Here is an 11,975-nt window from a genome sequence, read left to right on the forward strand (position 1 = left end):
ACCTTGATGTTGCTGGGAACCCCAATATCTGAACTAGAACTCAGTAGCGCTATAGCCACCTCCCCATCCGGATGGGTTCCCATTAAAATAATATAAAACCTTTCAATCTTTGTTAATACCACAATTATGCACATACTTAAATACTTTTTCCACAGGTAAATCACCAGAACTAGCCACTTTACACGCCTATATCTCAGTCTTCCCTAAACCCGGGAAGGGATCCAGCTGTGTGCAGTACCTACAGGCCTATTTCTTTGCTAAACAACGACATTAAATTGTACGCTAAAATATTAGCCAATCGCTTGGCGCCATTACTACCTCATCTTATTTCAGCTGACCAGACTGGATTAATTCCAGGAAGAGAGGCTAGGGACAATACGCAACGAGCACTGACACTGATTAATCATGCTTCCACATCAACCCTTCCGACCATGATTCTGTCTACCGATGCGGAAAAGGCGTTTGACAGAGTCAATTGGGACTTTTTAATAACCACGCTTGAACATATTGGACTTGGCCCTAGAATGTTACACTTTATTAAAACCCTCTATCACAAACCCACGGCACAAATTAAGGTTAACGGTACTCTATCTTACGCCTTTGAACTTCACAATGGCACCCGTCAGGGTTGCCCTCTATCACCCCTTTTATTCGCACTTACTTTGGAACCCTTGCTTATCTCTATCAGGAATAATATAAACATTAGAGGTGTTGAAGTGCAAGGTTATGAACATAAAATAGTGGCTTATGCCGACGACATTCTTTTTTTCGTGAGACAGCCTAGAATTACTTTTCCTAACCTTCTCAAGGAATTTGAACAATACGGTTTAGTTTCGAATTTTAAAATAAATTTACATAAATCTGAACTATTAAAACTGTGGGATCAATTCAAAATTCATAGTATGACTTTGTTAGCCAAGTTATTTTTCAGGAAAAGCAACCAATGAACTGGTAATAAAAACCTTTAATTTTTAAATGAGAGAACTGCCCATATCATCCAGACAAGTAAGGTTATCTCCAACTGAATGCTACATACAGTATATCTATTCTAATATTCTAATCTATTCTAATACCAATATCTATTCTGATACCAATATTCTATTCTTTGTCAATGGCTGAAGGTTCATCCGAGACAGCAGTATTGTCTAAATAAACTGCATGATTTTCACTTGCTGGTCTGATTTCCTGGACAAAATCAAAGTGTACAGTAAGGTTGTACATAGTTGCTAAATAGAAACCTGATTTAATCAATACAGAGTTATTTAGTTTAGCTATGTAACAGTAAGAAAAACTCCTGAACCTAATACACTTCTCTATGACATTTATCTTGTTGCACATTTCTAAGCACTTGATATCCATTGAGTTGATATACATTCATGCTTACTATTCTGTTATCTGTTGCTAATAGTTAAATCAAACTACACAGTTTTCTTTTTTTTTTGGAGTTTTCAGAATCCTGTTGACTAGTTGCAGATTTCCAAAAAGGAAATAACAAGCTTCTTTAGAACACCAAATAAATGGTATATTTATTAAACTTTCCATCAGAAAACACCTCATTAACTTCTAATCAGCTTAGGGCTTTCCAAAATCCCTCAACAATCTTCTGTACCAAAAATGGAGCCATGAAAGGAAGTGATTTCCATCCAACATTATACAGCTGTTGAAGGCTTCTGAAGTCCTCAGGTGCAAAGCCTGGCATAGCGAGATCAGTAATTTACTGTACGTGTGTTTGGCAACCTAGCATGTGTTTCCATGGAGATGGATATAGCGCTGCGATACTATCTGACACTGATATTCTATCATTTTCCATGAAAATACAGCACAGGCTTTCTATTTTAGATATATAGGCAATTAATACAGCTAAGTCAATTAAACTGATTATTTGTAGGGCATAATTAGAGACTTTAAAAATTAGCTCAGAATGCTAGAGAACTGACTTTGTTCCCCCCAAATTACTGTTTTTAACCAGTGGCTTTTTTAGACAAGTTACCATTATTGCATAGAAAAAAGTGATCTGTCCTCAAGCTGTCCTGAGCTGAAAATGTGCAGAAGAGAGATAGGAGCAATAAGAGTTTACATAAGCACTTAGGAAAGCAAACCTTCAATTCAACCAAAAAAAAAAACAACAAAACAAAAAGAGAATAACTTTGTAAAAAAAAGAAAAAAATATACACTATACATGTACAAAAAAGGACAATTCATAAGAATGTTATATTATTTAAATAAAGTATCTACACCAAATAATGTGTAACCTTTATAGTGTAGTAGGCAATAAATAGAAAGAGACACAAGTAATTAATTCATATTATTCTGAGGTCAACATCAAAGTGAATTCTCAAACCCCACTTTCAAATGGAAAATATAATTATGTATAAAGATGAAAAAAAACCTCAGCAAAAGTGCTTATGAAAGAGGAAGCGTATAACAAGAACAAACAGAATGGTATTAGCGGGGGTAGGGATACAAGCTGCAAGCCGGTGGGAGATGTGCCAGGAGATCCGTGCGTATAATAGATGTGGATACAACCCAATAACTTGGGAGTCATTGCCAAATAATTGAACTCTCCAAATATAGTGGCTGGAGTGTTCAATGGCAGACACTTACCAGTCCAAAAGTTGCCCTTGAGGACATGGAAATATCTGAAATTTGTGGGTTCTGGTAATGATTGATTGCAAGCAGGTAAGAAATCTGGTTCATTGATTGCAAGCAAGTAAAAAATCAACAATGGCTATGTGCCTGACCTAGACCTGCTTCAGAGGATGGGCTCTAGGGCTCTGTTCCCCTAGCCCATGAAGGCTGGACAAATAATGTTTATATCTAAGTAGCCTAAGTATATGCAAGGTTATATGTAAAAAGAAATGTGTGAAATTCCACACGTTGTGACTGCCTTTATTTCTCTTACCTTTATATAACTTTTTGTGTATATGATGTCCAAGCACATTAAATGCATGCTGTCTTTTGTTTATCATTTTACAAGATTGGCCACAATCAGGCACTGTATGTAGCACAAAATACTACAACAGATAAATAACCAATAGAACTTGTCACTTGTGACAATTCAATAAAGTTCTAATGAAAAAATAAATAAAAAGTGTGATGCAGCTCGATCGAGCACATCAGCACTGTCCAGGCACACGCAAACCAGCATCCTTGTGGTTGAGCGCAGCTGCTGGTGTGAACAAGCCCTGAGACAAAAAGTAAAATACATTACTTACCTTCCTAGCCCAGATCAGTGTGTTTGGCCTATCTCTATGGCAAAGGAGGGTGGAAACAGACCCTGGGAAGCTGCAGGGCAATGTGGTGTCAAATACACTCATCTGCACACAGCCCACCGCCTTTCCTAAAGCTGCTTAGAAAGATCCTCTTATATAATGTGTTCTGTAGGTCCAATTTTCCTTCTAGTTTTGTATTCCTAAAACTTGAATGTATTTGAAATAATGCTGGTATAAACACCTAAAATGTGATGAACGTCTCATAAGCCTCTGCAAACCTGAGCTCAAAGCCTCAAACTGAAAAGTGGTGCCAATATAATAGATTTGTAAGCACTAAGAGCGTGAGCAGAGCTATGATCTGGGGAGTTATGTGGTGCTCCTTTGTTGCCCAATTAGTCATCTGGGGGTGGGAAGATGACCATGTTGAATTGCTTATTTGTCATAAAGGAATGGGTTGCTCAAGTTAGGCAGAACACAATTACAAATATTATGGCCAGTAAAACATTTGTCATACATGTATTTCAGTACTTAGCTGTTTCCCTGAGTTCAGCTGAGTATTCAACTCTCAAACTTTTTCCCATAATGAATCCAGATCAAACAGATATATATTGCCCAGCAAAGTATTTCTTTACGTTTTTACCCAAGCACTTACAGACATCATGTTTCTGAATAGATGGCTCCAATTCTCTCAGCTCAGCTTCCCTGAACTTCCTGTCCAGTACAAAATCACAAGGGACAGAGTAGTCTACAGCATCTGTCCACCTACTAGCTTGGAGAAGGGAGGAGTGTTGAGCAGGCACTCACCTTTCTAGGCCTGTGTGTTTGTGGAGATACATACAACTTAATAGCACACACAGGGGTGGCCTCATAGGACGTTGCAAGGGAAAGGAACCACCCTAAAACAGGAAGTCATGGCCAGTGCTCAGGGGACCAGCTGATTCTGCAGGAAACTAAAACTTTTAAACATAAAGGAGCATGATCTGTTGTAAGTGATTTCATCAGCAATTGAAATAGCTTAAAACCTTTTGACTTTAATACCACTTTAACAGAGAGTCGGTATTCAAGAGCAAAGAGCAGCTATATACAGTAAGCGCTCTGTTATCCACTATTCAGCTAACCGGAACTCCCATCTAACTGGCAAAAAAATCCCCATGTGCATTCACTGTTCTGCCAATCTGCCACCTTCTAGGAGAGGGAGAGCTTGCTCTGGAGCATGGAAAGGTACAGGAACGGGCTGAAAAAGTGCTGGATTATCCTAGGAATGAGTGTCTGAACAATCTCTGAAAAGTGCTGTTATCCTGGAAATGGGTGTCTGATCGATCCTTTGTGAAAGTGCTGTGTTATCCTGTGCACAACCTAGTAATCACTCCCAGTACTGCAATACATTGCTAATGGTTTAGAGTACAATATGCTGTTATGAGATGGTATAGCATGGGGAATAGCATTAGGTAAACCCATTTTTAATAGTAACGCTCAAGCAACCATAAACTACATTTATCCGGAATCTACCAATTCCCTGTGGATGCCGGATAACAAGTTTATTGTACTTGTTTTCTGGAATGCACTGTTTAGAATTCAGTCTTGCTCAACTTGTAGCAGATGGTAAGGTCTATTTCACAGGGTGTACTGCTTCTGTGGATTCTAGACCAGACTTTGCCATTTCACAAAATGCAGTTCCATCAAACAGCAGCACCTTTGGCACTCCTATGGGAAAAACTTCCTACCTGCAAAAACAGGTACCGGCAAACTAGACAGCTCTGCTGCAGACTCAGCTTACACAAAAATCTAAATTTACATAAGCTATTACAATATTTAAACTTCTCTGTGTTTTTTTTACCCAGATTAGATATTTTATTGGTGAAGGCAGACATTTATGGCTGAATAAACTGTTGCTCTCCAGGAGCAGTGCTGCATAAACCAAACATGTTCATAAGATACACTGAGTGGCCAGATTATTATGACCACCTGACGTTTGTAGGCAAATTAGCTATAATTAGCTATAATTTTGCACTGAAGTTGCTAGAGGGCCAGACCATTATAAATAGGGAAGCAGGTTGTTTACCACGACAGTAGAAGTGATTTTTTTTCTGAAGATACGGGGAAACAACGCGATTTAACAGCCTTTGAACGTGAGATAAATGTTGGCGGTTGGAGTCATGGAGCGAGTATCAGCAAAACAACAGAATTGGTTAAATGTTCAAGAGCAGCTGTTGTTAAAGTGTTTAAAGACTGGTCTGTCAGCCGAAAATCTGGGTCTGAACATGTAAATTGTGGCCGTCAGCGACTAGTCAAATTTAGGGCAGAACGGAGAGTGGCAAGACTGGTACAAGACAACAGAAGGGCAACAGTGCAGTGTAAGATTCCTTTCACCACACTGGCCCAACGAAGTACTGATGGGGTGGTCATAATAATCTGGCCACTCAGTGTATATTACTGTTCAAGTATACATTTATATGTACTGTAACGTATGTGGATGCTTTTGAACAGGCCGGACAGTGGCGTCACAAGGCGGGTTCGGGGGAGCGTCCCGCACCGGGTGACAACATCAGAGGGGGTGAGACCAAAATGACTCGCAGTCATTTTGGTGTTACTCTCTCTGAAAAGTCGGGCACTCAGTCATGGACCAAGTGCCCAACAGCTGTATAACAGAGGAGGGAACCTGGTGGCATACCTTATCTGGACAATCATCCCCCTCCTCTCTCTGCCGACGTTCATCACTGATATGGCACGCGAGTAATGATATCACACGTGTGCGTGATGGCGTTCCGGCGGGTGACACCCGGCGGCTGCCCCAGGTGACACCCTGCCTGGGGGATGCATCTAAGGCCAGACCATTAATTTCTCCAAAAATCAAGAAAAGATTTGACTTTACTTTTAACAGATGTTTTTTGGATTGTTGTACAGCCCCCCCACCCAACAAGTATGTTGTTATCATACAGGATTTATATAGAGCCAATAGTTTGCACAGCACTTTACAATATAAGGAAGACATTACAATCACAATACAATTCAAGAAACACTTACACATCACATTGGGTTTGAAATATAATGTACTAACTGATTCTGTAACCCAATATGTGTTACAATATTATTGTGCACTCTGCCAATTTTTATCAGCATGAGCCAGCACCAGATGGATGTTATCATTCTGATCAAGGCTTCATGAGTTTAGAATCTCACATCCTAAAGAAATTCATAATGCCAGAGCAGTTTACAAAGCTAATCATATAACAATGCTTGGCAGCACAGGCAAAAAAGCTCTTAGTCTGTATGAAATAATGCTGTGTGTTTGCAATTGGTACTACTTCTGCGTTGCCATAGCGATATTTAATTACACCATTTAATGTCATTGTGTTTTTACAGCTGTAAATAAGATTTTGGCAAGCGGAAAAAAGTGTATGTGTTATTGGATTTTACAATCCATCTGCAGACTTGACAGCCATCCAGTATTCAGCATGACAAATATTTGTTGTTTTAATACTGTTCTTATATGTCTTAAGGTGGCCATACACTGGCTGAATTTGGGCCAGTTTTTAATGTACCAGCTGACATGCGCACAGTGTATGGGGCTGTCGGCTCCCTTTCAGCCGGCATTCCTCAATTAGCTGATCGAAGGAGGCGGCTGGAAAATCCATGTGCGATCAGACCTGGCAGCCAATGAGCTGCCCGCTCTGATCAGGTAGTCTGACAGGGGCCGGCAGCACCTGTCAGAATACAATGCAGACAGCGGCGATTCATCGATCAACATGCTGTTTGTGTTGATGGAGGAATCACATCAATTTTTTCCGCTCAGCCCGCGGGTTGAACGAAAGAAATTGACAGGTGTTTGGCCAGCTTTAGACACCGAAGTTTGGATAGAAATATTACTGACACAGGTGATAAGGAACATACAGTTTAGATGTAATGTGGAAATGGAAGGCAACGTACACCACAGTGTAGATTTGTTTTTGTAATGCTCATTTGATTTTTTTAACATTAATTCAATGGCTCCAGTTAGGCTGCTCTTAAGCACTGGACATACCCTTTACACACCTCTGCTGTACATACTGCCTTTTGTCATACCCATTCACACTCCTCTCCTGCGAATACTGCCTGGTGTCATACCCATTCACACTCCTGTACATACTGCCTTCTGTCATACCCATTCACACCCCTCCTCTGCACATTCTACCTTCTATCTTACCAATTCACACCCCCCTTCTGCACATTCTACCTTCTATCTTACCAATTCACAGCCCTCTTCTGCACATACTACCTTCTATCATACCCTTCACACCCCTCTCCTGCACATACTACCTTTTATCATACCCATTCACACTCCTCTGCTGTACATACTGACTTTTGTCATACCCATTCACACTCTTCTCCTGCACATACTACCTTCTATCGTACCCTTCACACTCCTCTCCTGCACGCTATCACACCCTACCTGCACATACTGCTTTCTGTCTTAACCTTCCCATACCTTTCCTACACATACTTCCTTTTGTCATACCCAGTCACACTTCTCTCCTGACAAAACTGCCTTCTGCCATACCCATTCACACTCCTCTCCTGCGCATACCACCTTCTGTCATTGTCGCCACACTCCTTTCCTATGCATACTGCCTTTTGTTGTACCCTTCACACTCCTCTCCAGCACATAATGCCCCCTCTCATAGCCTCCACACTCCTCTCCTCAACATACTGCACTTTATCTTACGCTCCACACTCGTCTCCTGTACATACTGCCACCTGTTATACCCTCTAGACATGTGCGATTCGTTTCGTTACGAATTGAAATTCGTACGAATTTCCTGAAATTCGTAAATTCGGAAGCATCCGAAATCCGAATAGCAGTTTCCGAATTATATCCGAAATACGAAATTCCGTTAACGAATTTCGGATCCGAATTTCGTTGAAACGGGAACTAATATTACCCCTGTAAATGAGGTTGAACAACATGACAAGATTTTTTTTTTATCCGAAATATGAAATTTGGATCCGCTGCTGCTGAGGGTTGCATTACAATACAGGCAGGAAATACAAAATACCTTTGTTAATATTGGAGCTGATGCCTTGATGGTAGTTTTTTTTTTAATACGAAATACGAAATTCGGATCCGAATTACATTAACGGAATTTCGTATTTCATTTGGTTGACCAATCAGAGGTTTTCTCTTCTGCTGCTGACAGTTGCATTACAATACACAGGCAGGAAATACGAAATTCCGTTAACGTATTTTCGTTCCGTTACGAACATTCGTTATGATGAAGTTAAAAAGCAAAAATACCTTTGTTAATATATTGCCTGGATACTGCCTGCTGTCATCCCCTCCTGCACATACTGCCTGCTGTCATAGCCTCCATAATAATCTCCTGCACACACTGCCTGCTTAAAACTCTCTTAAAACTCTCCTGCACATACTGTCTGCTGTCATATCCTCCGTAAAAGTCTCCTGCACATATGGCCTGTTGTTACACCCCCTGTGCTTCTCTCCTGCATAAACTGCGAACTAAAACACTTATTTAGCATTGTTTTTACATCTCCAACCTTGCTAGTGCAATATAATGTTGCCTTTTTCCACAACCTAATCAGGTAGGTCTACATCTTTTCATCTACAGTACTTCTTTACACTATCTGTAGACAAAAACCATACCATGGGTGTCTTTCTTACTCTTTTGTCTCATTGTCCCCCTTTAAAGGGTCATCCCACCAGGGTTTGCAAAGTATAGCCAAGAGTCCCAGACAAATGCAAGAACCCAGTGTGTTTCAGCCCACCAGTACACCATAGAAATATACAACTGCTTTATATAACGTTCCCCTCCCCGCTGGTACTGGCTGCAGCGGTCTGTGTCGCTTTCAATCCCCGCTGCTCTCCCTGCCTGTATTGGCAGAGGCAGAGGGAAAACAGACTACTGCAGCCTGCACCAGCAGGGAGGAGACCGATGTGACTGCATTCCCCCGCACCTCCGCTGCTGCCCCGGTCCTTCTCTGCCCCGGCCCGTTCCTCCTCTGCCCCGCCCCATTCCTCCTCTCCCCTGCCCCCTGTGCCTTCGCTGCCACCCCGTTCCTCCTCTGCATCTAGAGGCTGGGAGCCATATCCAGCCTCCTATTGGATATTTTATAATGCAATAGCCAAAAGCAGGCTGGCTATTGCACCCGCCCATTGCCTGCTGTCAATCAGCAGAGGAGGACCTGAGTTTAAAAAAATAAGTTAAATAAACTAAAATTAGAAAGACTAAAAAACTTGAAAAAGGTAAAATAAATAAAAATAAAAAATGCAAACAAATAAAAAAAAAACTAAAATTAAAAATAGAAAAAAAATGTTTTTGGTGTATTATTTTAAATAAAAGGTTGGTTATTTTATTATATTGAGCTTTACAATTCACATTATTTTAAATCCATGAAACTAATTAAAATGTCTAATATACTACGATTATTATAAAAATATACATAAAAGGTAGGAAAATTAATTTTCAGTTTCAGCCTGGCAAATTTTGCTGCAGGAGGTGACTTGCAGTGCCATTGAATTCAATGGATCCCAGATGCACCTCCCATCCAGTGTGATTGCCCGCACTGAAATGCGCAACTCTGCAATGCCCTGCGCACCAGTGCAGTGCGATTTCAAAAAATTTGCATACCATTTTATTCTACAATAAACTTCATGTCTGTAACGCTGCATTTGTGTATTTTATTTTATAGAAATGACGGTATTAAAGTGACATTAAAGTCAACAAAAAATTTCCCTCCCCCAATGTTAATTAAAGCACTTGCCCTAAATGATGTTTCTTAATCCGATCTTCCTCTTCTTTCCTGTCCTTTTTATCTGTCTCTCCAGCGCTGCTGCGGGTATCCAATCCAGCGCTGACTCCTCCTGTCCTTGCTGGCACTTCCTGTCCCATGGTGTCTGCATGCGGGTACACACATCCATAGACTTACCTTGTGTCTCTCCTCGCGTCCCGGACGAAAATGTGAACTGCGCATCCGCCCGCCCCAAGAAAAATGTTCACATTTTCGGACAGGAGCACGTGGGGAAGACACAGGTAAATATTAACCTCTTTTAAAGCGTTTTTTGTTTTGTTTTACACTTTTTGCATACATCTACTGTTTAATAAGCCTTACATTTTTTATTCCATCCAATAAATTGATAAATCGAAATGAATAATCGGCTAACTAATTGATTATGAAAATAATTGTTAGCTGCAGCCCTCGTCATGACCATATTTAGTCAATGACATCACCTGGGAACCCTGCTGTTGTGTTCACATTGCAACAGCGCCGCTGATCTGTCTGTCCAGCAGCACTGAGTATTAGCAGTGGTATGGCCGCTATATGACAGCAATGTAAACAAACATCAGCTGGAGGTTTGGCTCCTAGCTTGGCAAAGGGCTTAATATGGTCCAAAACGATGGTGTGAAATGGTAGCTTGACTGTTTTGTACTGCCACCCTTTTCCAAAACAAATTAAAGAGGTTTTAATACAGGCAAAGACCTGTGTGCGGATGTACCATATGTTTGCATGCTTATAGTTATCATGTGCACGACTATAAATTTACATTAAAGACTGTCAGGGTTGTTCACAAAATGATGAAGAGTTTGGCGAAGGCAGGAAAAGTGAACAATCTAGCGCAACATAGCTCAACTGAAAAGTGAGCTGAACAGGAGAATGTTTCCAAATCAGCTATGTTGTCCTAGATTGTTCAATTCTCCTGCCTTCTCCAAACGCTTTACCCTTTTGTGAATAACCATCTGTGTGTTGTATATCTAAACATTGCAAGGTTTCACCAAGGGCGTTCTAAGTATAGTTGTAATGATCTAAAACCTACCGTGTTTCCCCGAAAATAAGACACTGTCTTATATTTTTTTGGGCTCAAAAAAACACACTAGGTCTTATTTTCGGGGTAGTTCTTTTTTTTTTATGTACAATCCACACTTATTCATGTACAACAGTCTACATGTATTCATGTACAAAAATATGGTGATCAGGGCAATCAGGGGTGCCGTACCTTTCCATGAGCAATTTGCTATCCAATTGCTGGCCAGAATGAGCGAAGCGCACTTATACTATGGATTCCTCACAGGCGGAGTGCATTTGGTATCACTCCGCCTGTGACAGGAGTCGGCACTATAGAGGTGCCGCCTCGCTTCCTCTAGGGCTGGCTTCGTTGGCACCGCTGATTCTCTCCTGCGGCTCTTCAGGTTCTCCCTTATGCCACCACCGGCCCTGGGAATGGTCACAACTAGGTCTTATTTTCGGGGTAGGTCTTATATTTTAGCAATTCACAAAAATAGTACTAGGTCTTATTTTCGGGGTAGGTCTTATTTTCGGGGAAACAGGGTACAAATGAGAACAAAACAAGAATAATGGATTGTTATTGTAACATGGCATGCTTTGTATCGCAGTGCTCTTTCTCTGACATTCAAAGCAATCATTATATAGATGTAATTCAGGGTCAACCACACAAAAAAAAGAACTCAAAAGCAAAGTATGTCTTCAACGCCCCCTGCTGGCCATTAAAATGTATACGTCTCTGATTTTAATGAGCACATAGGGGTCTATTCACGAAGCTGCTCAAGGATCTGGCCATAGCTTCGGCCGATCCTTCGGCTAGCTTCGGCCCCAGGACCCCTTCGGTTCAGTAGAACCGAAGGGGTGCTGTACGGGCTATTCACAATAGCCCGTACAGCTCCTGATCATGGCCGAGCGTCTCGGCCGAGCCGAACGCATATGCATCGGCTCGGCTGAGCCGTGCTGAATGCCGAAGCTGGCCGAGCGGCCGGC

This window comes from Nanorana parkeri, unplaced genomic scaffold, assembly GCF_000935625.1.
Source record: "Nanorana parkeri isolate BGI_ZX_2015 unplaced genomic scaffold, ASM93562v1 scaffold539, whole genome shotgun sequence".
In the NCBI taxonomy this organism is placed as follows: domain Eukaryota; kingdom Metazoa; phylum Chordata; class Amphibia; order Anura; family Dicroglossidae; genus Nanorana; species Nanorana parkeri.